Source organism: Desmodus rotundus, chromosome 7, assembly GCF_022682495.2.
Source record: "Desmodus rotundus isolate HL8 chromosome 7, HLdesRot8A.1, whole genome shotgun sequence".
In the NCBI taxonomy this organism is placed as follows: Eukaryota; Metazoa; Chordata; class Mammalia; order Chiroptera; family Phyllostomidae; genus Desmodus; species Desmodus rotundus.
Window position 1 is genome coordinate 111,979,728 of NC_071393.1, and position 12,651 is coordinate 111,992,378.

Sequence of the window (12,651 nt, forward strand, 5' to 3'; positions counted from 1 at the left end):
GTGCGGCTGCAACTTCTAGGATTTCTCTGCCACCACACCCATCCAGAAGTGCCACCTGCTTCTAGCAGTACCAGGGCTGACCCTCAGGACCTCTCACAGGTGGGGTTTGTGTTGCTCCCAAGAGCCTTTAAGATACCTCACAACCGTCAGCCCTTTTTTGCATTCCCCCTGTGTCCTGAAAATGCCCACTGGCCAGGCGTAGGGGCATTGGACGGAGGGACCTTCTGCTGGAAAATGGCCTGTGTCTCCCCAGCAGACAGCTCCAGATGCCCAGGCCGACTTCAGCCAGAGAGCATGGATCAGAGGATCCCAGACTCCCCCAAGAGGCAGACCCTGTGCAGCAAGGCATCCCACCCACAGCACAGCGCTTCACAAGTGATACAGGCCCAGGGGTGCACCTCCCCTGAACCCCAGCCTCTCTGGGTAGAAGCTAGTGAATCCCCCACCTGTACACCCGGAGAAGGGTGGGTTCTGTGGCTTCCCTGAGCAATGGGGCCCAGGCACACACAACGTGGAAGAAACACCATCTGCCCCCAGCCGCCAGCCCTCAGCCCTGGCCTGGCAGCCAATGTCCACCCCCACAGGGGGAGCCCCTCTCCAGAAGGAAGCTCCTCTTCAAAGGACACCGGGGCTGGGGGAGACTCTTCAGACACCCAGGCCCTCTCCTGCCTCCGTGGCCCTGCCTGCCGGCTGTGGCCTCCTCCTTGCCAGCACTGCTTAAACAGATGAGCAACAGTAAAGCCTGTGTGGCCCAAGGAAGTCTTCAGGGGAAAGAACTGAAGCTGAAGGAAAAGGGCAGTGGGGTGGGGGGAGGGCTGTAAGAAATGGGAGAGGAGGGAAATTCAGGAAACAGACAAAGTAAACCATCCGGGAATCCAGATGTAAAACAAGGAAGGCCAAAAGAAAAGGAAATGTATGCTAAGAAGGCAGCGTGGGGTGGGGAGGGGAATTGAGAATGAAAAAGGAGAAGGGGGCAGTTATAAATATTCTGCAAAGAGAGAAGAATGTGACAGCAAACAACACCAGAAGAATAAAAGTGGAGACCCAGGAGAGAAAAAGAGGCAGCAGTGAATTTAAAACGACTGCTTTGTGCCTCTACCAGCCACGCTCCTGAGTCTTCTGAGTCTTACGGCTTCTTATGGATTTCAGTCTCTCCTGAACACTGAGCAAAGGCCGGCCTAGAAAAGCACGCTTTCCACCTTGCCCTTGCTTTTCCTGCAATTAAGTTTCCCAACTTAACTCAACTGTTGCTGTTTTGCAGCTTGAGGACTGATCTTCCTGGGGTGAGGTGAAAGCCCTATCAGTTCACCCCAGTCTGGTAGCTTCCATCAAGATGTCCTCTGGAGGGCCCCATGGAGCATCTGAGCAGGAGGAGCGCCAAGTCAGGCAGGGGAAGCACTAGGTGTGATGGAACTGGGTGTTACCGGCTTTGCATCTTCCAGGGAGGGGCTTATCCAGCCACCTCTCTGCAGACCAGGGCTAAACCAACCTACAGAAATGACATCCTGGAACAGCAGGGAGACTGGCAAACCCAACTCTATGCACAGCCAGAGGTAGCCCAGCAAGTGCCACTTTTGGAAACAACTTGGATGATTTAAATTAATTTCCAGGCATTGCCAAGGAGACTTAAGATAGCCAGAGCTTTCCCATTGTTGCAACTGACGAACAGTTACTTTAAGTTCACTTTGTGTCCACAAACTGAGTACTTAGATACTGGGTCCCTTCTCTTTGTCTGCTTGGCCTTGTTCAGCCCTCTGTTGCCTCTTTCTTCTGTGAGTTAGCCAATGCCTCTCTTCTTGGGTTTTGCTTGGGCTCTTCCATTCCCGTACATAGTCAAACCCACCTCCGCCCACTCTTTCTGTTTCTCCAGGGCAGCAGGGGTGGGGAGAAAGCTGAAGCAAACCAAGGCAAAACTGAGAAGCAAAGGCAGTAAAACTGCAAGTGAGTTTGGTCTAGCACGCAGCTTTGGCGTGCTCAAGCCATCTGCAGCGGGTGCGGTGGGCTCCTGACGGACAGGGGTCTGAGCCTCACCAAGCCACCTAAACCTTGCTCCTCCAGAGTTCAGCCAAGGGGAAGCCACTCAGGCTGAACTCTGGTCGACTGGGTCAAAGAAAATGGTGCCCACGCCAGCCTTTCTCCTCTAAGAATTCTCAAGGACTTGCCCTTGCGTCTGTACTTTCTGTAAGTCACATTTTGCTTCTCTCAAAAACTGAGAGATGTGACAAAATATACAGAAGGGATGATGCCTAGGTTGTGGCCTTAGATACTCAACCCAGTTTCTTCCCATCCTTCCTAACCTTCAAACCTGTCTGGGTTGTATAATCTATGACTCAAACGATTATTTAACCGTGAAAAAAGACAAACCAGGAAATTAGAGGCTGAATGACCTAAAATTTATTCCATTCGGCTGAGCTAATCTCCTAATAAGGGTGTGTGTAATAAGAAGTCATAATATATCTGTTCTGGAAGATGTGAACATCGCAGGAAGAAAGTGCCTGGTGACTGCACATCCCGACTTGTCAAGATTTGTCCTCAAAAGGGTGAGTGTCTGGTCCTTGGCCAAGTTGCCCAGCAGTTTGCTGAAGGAGCCTCAGCATTTCGGAACCTGTGTGCTGCAGTGGAGAGCACCCAGTGCTCAGGTTGACCACACTCCGATCCTGGCTCTGCCACTTCCTGGGCCAGCAAGGGGCTCACCTGCCCTCCCCCAGTCTTCTCTACTGTGAAATGGCAGTGACAGTAATACCCATCTCCCGGGGCTGCTGTAAGGACAGATGAGCAAAGCACTTGGCACGTGTGAGCAGCCTCCCTCCCTAACGGCACCCCTAGTCAACTGTTGCTGTATGTTAAACAGTGAATTGGCAAGACCACGAAGGTTGGAGGCCCCACAAAGTGGGGTTCCACAGAGTCACTGGAACACAGTCAAGTATCCTGAGCAAGAGAGAGAAGGAGGTCCCAGAGGAGGCCCAGGCAGCTGGCGGGTGGAGCGCTGCACGGAAAGCCAAGGACAGGCACTCACAGCCGGGACGTCCGCGTGGGTGGGAGGACGCAGGGGGCTGCTCTGTGGTCCTCCCGCATTAGCTCAACGGCTCAACGGGGCTGCAGCCCCACCCTTGCGGGTGTTCATCCGTTCATCCGGCTTTGGAACTCCGTGCCGTGCACGCGGGCCCACGATGTGCGCAGCTCTAACCTGGCGGGCAGAGAGCTGCAACGCACGAAGTGAGCTACAAAGGGCTCAGTGGCCGCAGACCCGTAATAACCGAGCACGTCTGCACCAATTCCGAAACCTGCCCTTTTAGGAACTGGGTTGTAAGGACGTGCCCGGATGCTGAGACATTTTTATTTCAGAGCTGGACCTTTTTTCCTTAAGAAGAAAAGGCAAGAGTTTTTAAAGTGTTCTGGAAATGTGAACACCAACTGAATCTTGGTGATATTTAGGTGGTATTATTAATCTTTAGCTGCAATAAGGATGGTTAAGTGTAATGAGTCCAAAGAGCTACATACTGAAATGTTGATAATGACATGATCCGATGTGTGGGATTTGTATTTTGCTGTGTATGATGCTCACCAGTGGTTTTTGTGCACATTATACAAGGGTTTGTTGTACCCGTTGGATGTGATCATTATACACATGTGTAATACTCATCCTTATTTTTCCCTCAAAAATTTGGGCAAAAAAGTGTGCATTATACATGGCAAAATACAGTACTTCAACACTACATGGGAGGCAGGGAGGCAGATGACGATGGAAGTGGACAAGTGTGACCAGGATTTGGTGAAGTTGGTGATGGGTACATGGGGCGTCATCGTTCCATGCTGTCCCTGTGTACGTTTGGAATTTTCCATACTAAAATGTTCTCAGTTCATAGAAGCTGCACGAATCGTCACTCAGGGAGTCTTGTCTTATTGGTTCTTGTAACACAATATTCACTTCCTGAGGACGTGTGCTCTTGTCCGAGAGATGAGGCTGTGTGGAGAGGTCTTGCAGGAGCTGGGAGGGCCGCAGAACAGGCAGACTGCCCCCCCCCAGCGCCTCCAACCCCCTCCCCCTCGGGGCCCCTCAGGCTGGAAAAAACATTCCGAGGGCCTGCTGTCCACTTTGTACTGCTTTTGAACCGAGTGAAAATGATTTTTAAATTGGTTTCAATGTATTTTAAACCCCAGTGAACTGTTTTTTACCCCAGCAGAGTGGGCAAGCTACTCAGCCTTTCTAAATTCACTTTCCTCAACTGGAAATTGGGGGGCCATCACCCTGCCCCCATTTTCTAGGGGGGTGGTTGATGAGACAGATGTGCGCACAGCGCCCTAGTGCTAGTCGGCACAGCCAAAGGGCGGGTCTGATGTGAGGGGTTTTGGCAAACGCTGGGCGCTCACTCGGTCTGAGTCGTAGAACTTAGACACCTACACTTAGAACATCTACGTTAAAAGTCGAGGCACACATACTCTGAGCTCACCTGGCTGCAGGCATCTTCCTGATGTCAGCCCCTCCAGGAGTCACAGAGAAGTCACTGCTGTCTTCCTTCCCTCTCAGAGGAGCCCCCCCCCCACCCCCCACCCCCGCTCTGGGGCAGGTCGGGCCACATGGGATGGAGCGCCCAGTGCTTTCTCTCTGGGTGAAGAATGAGTGGGAAAAATGAGGGACAGGGCACCACTCACGCGGTGCCGCAGATTAGAATGGTGAAATGCATTTCGAGAAAGCAGACCTTCGGCAGATCAACTCATCCCCAAAGACGGAGCCAGGGGGGTTCGGGTACACAGACCAAGAGCAGGCCCTGTTCTCAGAAGCACCCTTCACAGGGGCCTTCTGGGGCCTTCCTCAGCTGAGTCTGGGGGCAAGCGGTCATGAAGGTTTCCAGACAGCAGGGGGCAGCACAACACACCCTTCCCGATCACAGGGACCCGCCAAATGGCTAGGCAAGGTGACCTGGCCACAGACACATTTCCACGAACAAATCTAAATAGCCATGGCATGCCGAGGGAGGAAGCCCAGGCCAGGCAGGGGTCCCATACAGCCAGTTTTTAAGTCTTTGCCACTTGCCCCAGGCAACTGGGTAGTGGCTTCCTATGAGACAAGTTTTAGGAAGAAGCCAGTATTTGTGACTTCAGGCGAGCAATGGGGTCTGTCGCATGCCAACCTGCTCCACGCCCAGTCTCTTCTTGCGGCCACTGCCCACCGAACCCCTGCACAGTCTCTGTACGTTCTTCCCTAGGAAGAAACAGAAGAATGAGAGGGAGGGAGGGGCACCCAGGACAAAGTGCCAATGTTCTCCAGAGGTCCTTGGGCTTGGGACCCTTGACACGCATTCATGGGATTATTCTAAACTCCCAAAAGCCCCCTGGCTCCAGAGAACAGAGCCATCTGAGGACAGGGGCGAAGGGCACAGGCTTTGGAGTGACCAAGCCTGGGTGCGAATCCCAGCTCTGCTATTTACCAGCCCTATATCAATGGGCAAGGTACTTACCCCCCCACCTCAGTTTCCCCCTCCGTGCAATGAGGAGGACAGTGGCTGTATAGGGAAGAGCTGTTGCTTACAATAGTGGCTGGCAGGTAGAAAATTCTCCATAAACATCAGCAAGGCCTCCTCCTCAGCTCAGTGGGGATGTGCTCCTAATGACCCCACAGGTCCACGGAGAGATAACTGCACTAAGGGAAGTGTAAAGTTTTCATAGAAAGCCACTCAGAGACGTGAGTGGGATACAGCTATCAACACAGACCAAGAGCTCCCCCAAAGTTGTGCTTCTTTACCTGAGCTGCAGCAGCTCAGGTAAACCTCCAGGCTATGGGGGCTACATGGAGAGGAGCCACCTAAGTCTGGAGCAGGATGGGTTTACCCAGTGTTTTCCTGGAGCAGGGAGAGGGAACCCGTACTGGGCACAGCCCTCCTGTGCTCACTTTGGGTTTTGTGCAGGACAGGCAGAGGACATCACTCAGATCTCACTGGGTTTCTCACGGGCATGGCGTGAGCCAGAGGCTCAGAGGCAGACGGCTGCCCTGTGCCGGACAGGGCTGCCCCAGAGCAGGCCAGGAGCCTGCCGGCCTCAGCAGGGTTGGGCTTCGCGGAGAAGGGGAGGAAAGAGTTAAGCCCACTCTGGACTCTGGAGGAGGGCTCTGCTGCTATAAACAGTGAGCCAAGGGAGGGAGGGAGCTGACACAGGATGTGGCCAGGGCTCGAGCTGTCTGATTATTAACTTCACTTTTATTTGGAGGGGGATTCGATTCTCTGTTTTACTTCCCATCAAGGAAGTGAAAGCCCAGGTCTCGGAGGGGCCTGGTTTCAAATTGTTTTGTCACAGCTCATTTATTTTTCCTCTTAAATAAATAAACAAAACCACCTCTTTGTTTTCCCCCTAATGAGCGTTCAGCAAATCATCTGTGGGTGAGGCATGAAAGGGGTTTTCTGGAGTCCTTCCTAGGGCACTTTTGGCTGACTCGAAAAGGAAAAAAGGATTCTTCCTTTTAGCCTCAGCCTTCCCTCAGAGACTCTCAAGGCACTTGCTTTTTTTCCGCCTCCCCGCAAGGTCTCAGCTTAAAATCAAGACCTCGAGCCCAGTTTAGACCTTCCTGGGCTGGTTCTTGGGGCCTGATGTGCTGACAGCCATCCCATGTCCCAGGCGCCAACCCAAGGCCACACAGAGGAAGTAACCAACACAAGACTCAGTGGTTAGTCCTCTTGGTCAAGCTAGAGCCCAAGGTTTTTGTTCCTATGGCACCCTGATATTTACACTAAAAATAACTTAAAGCAATTAAACACAAAAGGATTCCATTACAGGGCTAAAGAAAACACCAGGCCATGTTCCTTTGCCCAAGGTTCAAAACATGATGGGACTTTGTTTCCAGCACAAAACCCATTCAATAATTTCACTATTCTCTTGCAACAGCCCTTTCCTAAATGACCCACAGGTGTGAGGCCCACAAAGACCAGTATCACAGGGTCCCTACTCTCACGGTGCCCTCAGGGCAGCAGGGAAAACAGAGTGCCCTCCAACAGAGGCTCCCAGTACTACAGGTGGGCAAAGGGGGAGAGCGGCAGATTCTACTGGAAACAAAGGAGGGAGACTGAGGAAGGCTTCCTGGGGGAGCTGATATTTGAGCTGGACCTTGAAGGGTTGACAATATTAAGAAGAAACAATATTCTAGAAGCTGAAAAGTACCCAAATGACAGAGAGATATTATCAGTGTGTGAACCAGGTCAGGATGGGTGGCCTGGAGGGCTTGTGGCCCCTCAAATAACATTCCAATGGATGTTAAAGCCCTCCTGTGGGGAGGGGCTGAAAGTTGAGTCAGCCTAGAAGATTCTGCTCCAGGCTGCCAGCCCTTGACCCCTGGCTTAGAGACTCGGGGACCTGGAAAGGAGTTGCACTTTGGGTTGTGAGCACCACCCTTGGATAAGTGATCCACTGGCCTGACACTGGGTGGCTGACAAACACACCTGATGACCAGTAGGAGCGACTTTTGCTTCCTCTGGCTTTGTGTCCTTTGAATGTGGGGCAAGAAGAAAGATGACTGGAAAAAAACCAGTTCACTTACAAAAGCTCGGGCTCCTAATGGCTACTGGAATGCGATTTCCAAACACCCCGGGGGAAGTTGCCAGGGTCCAAGGTTTTCCTGAACTGCTTAGAAATTCCTCCCCATTCCCACGGCATTTCAGCCTCCAGGCCCTATGCTTGCCCTCCGCCAGCCAGGAGAGGGTTAAGTTGCCCTCGAAGATGGCCGACTTGTTTTGCACTTCAGAGGGGGTCACGAGGGAGGTTGCCCTTTGCCTCTGGGGAGGCAGTCAAGGTCCTGCTGCCCTCCCTGGCACTCTGCCCCAGGTGGCCTGACAGTGTCTCCTCCCCTGGACGTCCTGCAGTCCTGGGCCTAGGAACCTTCCAGGTCCAAAGTGGGCCAAACTCCAGCACAAGGCCAGGCTCTGGAGGGGCGAAGCAGAGAGGGCCCCTCAGAGACACTAGGTCCAGGGGTACACACCATCTGAGCCTTTTTAGCTTCTAAGAACATCTGGGCCCAGTGGGCCAAGGCCGAGGTTGCTGCCTGGGACCAGATCCCTCTCTATTTCTTGGCTCCTGGCTGAGGCCCCCCCATCAGCTGGTCTTCCAGGCAGGCCTCCTAAGGCTGCTCCACCTGAAGTCTTTGCACAGGCTCCATGGACGTGGTCACACTGCCCTCCAGTGGCCGACCCACCAAATAGCACACGTGGGCCCCGTTTGGGGCCAGAGGTGATGGCCCAGCGTCCACACACTGGGCTGGCGCCTGTTTAGACGTGGGCTGCTACATTTGAAGACATGGCTGTGCTTGTCCCCAGCTGTCCTTTGCCACAGTGGACACTGAGAGAACAGCAGGAGACTTGCTTCCTCCAATGGTTCTCAAACTTTAGTACACACCTGAATCCCCTGGAGAGCTGGTTCGAACCCAGATTGCTGGGTTCCACACCCAAAGGCAGAGAACTTACTTTTCTAACAAGTTCCCAGGTGCTGCTGCGGCCACTGGCCCCATGCTCCTGAGACCACATTCGCAGAACTAGGCGCTCACTCATTGGCTGCTAATGCAATGAACCTGTGGGCATGCAGGACAAGAAGTGCCCGTGACCACATTCCAACCCCACTAAATGGGGTTTAGACTAACAGAAGAGACAGACTTGTTTCAACAAATAATCTAAAAAATATATAAGATTCCATTTGAAAAGGGGGGGTGTGGTGGGGCAGAGGGTCAGAGCACCGAGGTCTATGCATCTGGTACCCAGAGACCCGCCTCTTCAGAAGGCACAACATTCAGAGATGGGGAGGAGACAAGCTGAACCCTGCGCTTTTAGCCGCCTCCTTCAGTGCCCAAGAATGGTGTCCCCCCTCGGGAACCTCAGCCTGTTGCCCATGAACTTCTCGCTGCATGGACCAGATTTGTGTAGGCTCCTTCCCAAGGCCTAAAGGAGAGTCACCTTTGACCGGCTCAGGTTTGCAAGGTGATGGTGGGAAGACATGGTGTATCATCTCCCCACCCGTGCCCCCAGCACTTCCTCTCCTCCTTCCTCTCCTACGGCCATTTTTCTGGGGAGCATTTTAAGCGCCTCCTGTGTGTGTGTGTGTGTACTGGAGTCGCTGCGGTGACTGGGGAGGCATGCCACAGGGCATGAGGCCGGGCCTGCGCTCTCCCTCCACTCCAAGAACCTTGCAGGGCAGGTAAGAGAAGTACACCATCCCTGCCCCAGTCTGCTGCAAGCACCGCCCAAGGTGCCTGTGGCAGCCCCTTGGGAGTAGACCGGACTGGCAGGTGAAAGCCAGGTGCCGGTTCCTCCCACTGTTCAAAAATCGAACATTCCTATCACAAGCCAAAATGGCGTAGAGCAAAACAATTACTATTAATTTATATGGAAAATATTTTGAGTGTTCCCAGACCCCAAAACCTACCAAATCATACTAACACATAAAACCTAAAGTAACATACAGTAAAATCAGGCATGCACGAGATAAATTGCCATAAAGCACAGATGCTCACAGACCTCTGTCAACTTGACGCTAGGCGTAGTTCCCGGGTCAGGATCTTGGTGGCGCCACTGTTGCCGCTCAGGGTGTGCACTGCCTCTATGACGCTGGCTGCAAAACAGAGGCTGAACGCTACTTTCAGGTTTCACCTTTCCTGGTGAAAGCGAAAATCCTCTTCAGATTTCTTTCAGTTGGCGAAAACAGAAACGTGCTAATGTAGGGCCTTTGTAAGAGTGAAGTGGCAACAGGCAAGCTTTTGAAAAATGTGGGATAGTGTATTCCTTTGTGAGGTTGCTTAGTATCCATACCAGCTGCAGGGGAGCAGGTGGGTGAGCCCCTGCCGCTCCCCACTGTGTCTTCACTCCTCACGCTGTGACGAGGAGGCATCTGCCCGCTAGGCCTGTCACCTTGCACAGTCACTCCCTTCCCCAGTTTTCTCACCTGAAAAATGGGGGGTGGGAATGAGTTGTATTAGATGGTCCCCAAGGTTGGTCTAAGCCTAGCCCACCGGCACATTGTTGGAGAGATGGGTGAGAAGAACGTGTCCCATCTGGTGACCCTACAGAGTAAGGCCTTGGGATTATTGCCTCCTTGGGGTTTCTTAGGGAGGGAGGGAAAAGCACAAGAAAAATTAGGTACAGTTTTGAAGTTAAACCAAGCCAGTTCAAGTCCTGGCTCTTCTCCTCACTCACTGTGTGATCTCTGGCAAGTGTCTTAACCTCTCTGAACTTCAACTTCCTCCTCTGAGAAATGGAGATAACATAGTACTTACCTCATAGGGTTGTTCTGAAGATTAACAGTAATAGCTACCAGTTATCAACTGCTTATTCCATGCAAAACACTGAGCTAAGGGCTTCTCATTAATTATGCAAGGTTGCGGGAGGAAGCACTGCCTTATGCCGGCAAGGAGTACAGCTCTGTAATGGGGACCACGGTGTTATCGGCTCACCACAGCCCGCACCCGGTTCTTTGTGCACATGGGTACGTTCAGTAGACAGAAGGAGCTTAGCGAGGCCTTGCACAAATGGTGGCTTTCATTAATAACCGGAGAAGAGGGTCCTTTGTGAAGAGGTCCTGCAGCAAAGTGAAATGTGGGGGGTGAGTAGCCCGAGCTGATGGCGTCCCCACTTCTTCCCAGGAGGGCTAGTCCCAAGTCTATAGCAACTGGTGTCTAGTTAGCCAGTGTCCCGGCTGGGACTTCAGCTCTTACTCACTCTTCCCAGAAAGCAGCTAATTAGCCTCCCAGCAGCCGGGAGCTCCCCAGATGAAAGCTGCTTAATACACATGCAAGGCGTGACCCCCATATTTATAACCAAGGTTGCCTGGGGTGAGGAAGGCCCGGGGGCGGAAGACAGGCCGGATCAGTGCCTCGCCTGCTTTATGACAGAGGTTCTCAGGGAAGCGAGCCTGAGAAAAAGGCTCCGAGGCGGTGGGCGGGCGTGAGGCCGCCCAGGTTCTGGGAGTGGGAGGAGCCAGGTGGCTGAAGGGGCAGAACGCACCAGGCCCCAGGCGGCCTCCCAGCCCAGAAGCTCCCAGGCCAGGACACAGAGCGAGGTCTCTGACGCTGGGCTGCCTGGTGGAGACCCCAGACCCAGGGCAGCCATTGCGGGTGTCAGCCTGAGCGTCCTTATCTGCAGTGGGGATAATGACAGACCTGACCCCTCGGCTACTAACTGACGGCACTCAGTGCAGGCAGTCCCTGGCACCCACTGTGTAAAGAGTGATGGCTTGTGCATTTGTTCATTCAACAGACACTTACTGAACACCTACTGTGCGCCAGGCACTGGATGCTGGACATGCCATTCTGAACAAAACAGATCAAGGGGTTCTTCCTGGGGAGCTTGCAATCTGTGGGAAGACAGACAATAAATACGAGAAGCAGGAGGTCCCTAACACATCACCCTGCAGTGGTCTACACTGTAACAATTCTTGTGGCTGAATAGTGTTCCCTTGTGTGTAAGCACTTCCATTTTACAGATGAGGAAACAGGGCAAATAAGCAACATGCGAAGGTCACAGCCAGTTTCTGGCAGAGCAGGGATTTGACCCCAACCCGAGTCCACACAGCGGCAATGTGGCTGCAGGACCCTGCTCTGCGGAGACCCCCATCCGAGCACAGCCTGTAGGGGGCGGGGCTGCCGCTGGGGGCGGGTGCTGCTACTTGTCCCCAGACTCTTCCCAGCACAGGCTCACAGGGGTGGGCAAGGTGGCCTGCCAGTCAGCCTGCTCCAGGCAAAGCAATCATGGCTCAAGAGGCCACCTCCTCAGGGACAATTCCTGCTCCTGGCCACCCACGAGCCAGGGTTCCCAGGGTTCAAACCCTCCTTCTCAACTGGGTCATGAGGTTGGGAAGTCCCTCAACCCTGGGACCAACCTGGTAGGCAGGCCAGGTCAGGGGCACTGTCCCCAGCCAGCTCCCCTGGGCAGAACGGCCAGGCCCAGCCAGAAAGCCGACACTTCAATAAACATGCATGTGTTCAGCACCCACTCTATGCCATGTGGCCCCCGCCTTTAAGGTGCTCCCTTTCTCAGGAAGCTGCCAACCGCCTAAAAGAAAAGTGGATGCTTGTGAAGAGGTCCTGCAGCGAAGAGAAAGATGGAGGGCTGAGTGGACCAAGGAGCAGGACGTAGGGAATCCCTGACGTCAGTCACGGAGGCTGCATACCTGCCACCTCACCAACCTCCCACCTCAGTTACAGGTGGCAGGCACGGGACTCTGAATGGGCACTAGGCAGGCACATGGTCTGAACATAAATGGACAGGGAAGACTGTGTCCTGCCTGGGCATGGATGAGCCAACGGGGGCATCCCCAGGTAGGTGTTCCATTCATTCACTTTACTCATTCAGTCCATAACGGTCACACTGCTAAGCAACAAGGATCCAAAGGTTAGAAGAAAAAAGGCCCTGTCCTTTGGGAGCAGACAAAGGAAACCAACAATGACCACCTGGCCAGGACCACTGCCCTGTGGGCAGCTGCAGCTGGAATGGGGGGCACACCTGCTCACATACGGCCCACAGCCGAACCCATGCCTACTGTGATCCCCCCAAAAGCAGGCCCACGCAGTGAATCAGGCCGAAAACTGGGTCTGAGGGCTTTGGGCTCCTTAACCACCACCCACACTCACACCCCTACCAGGGTGCAGGTGGCTTTCCCCAGAAAGAAAATGTTTCCCAAAGGTGC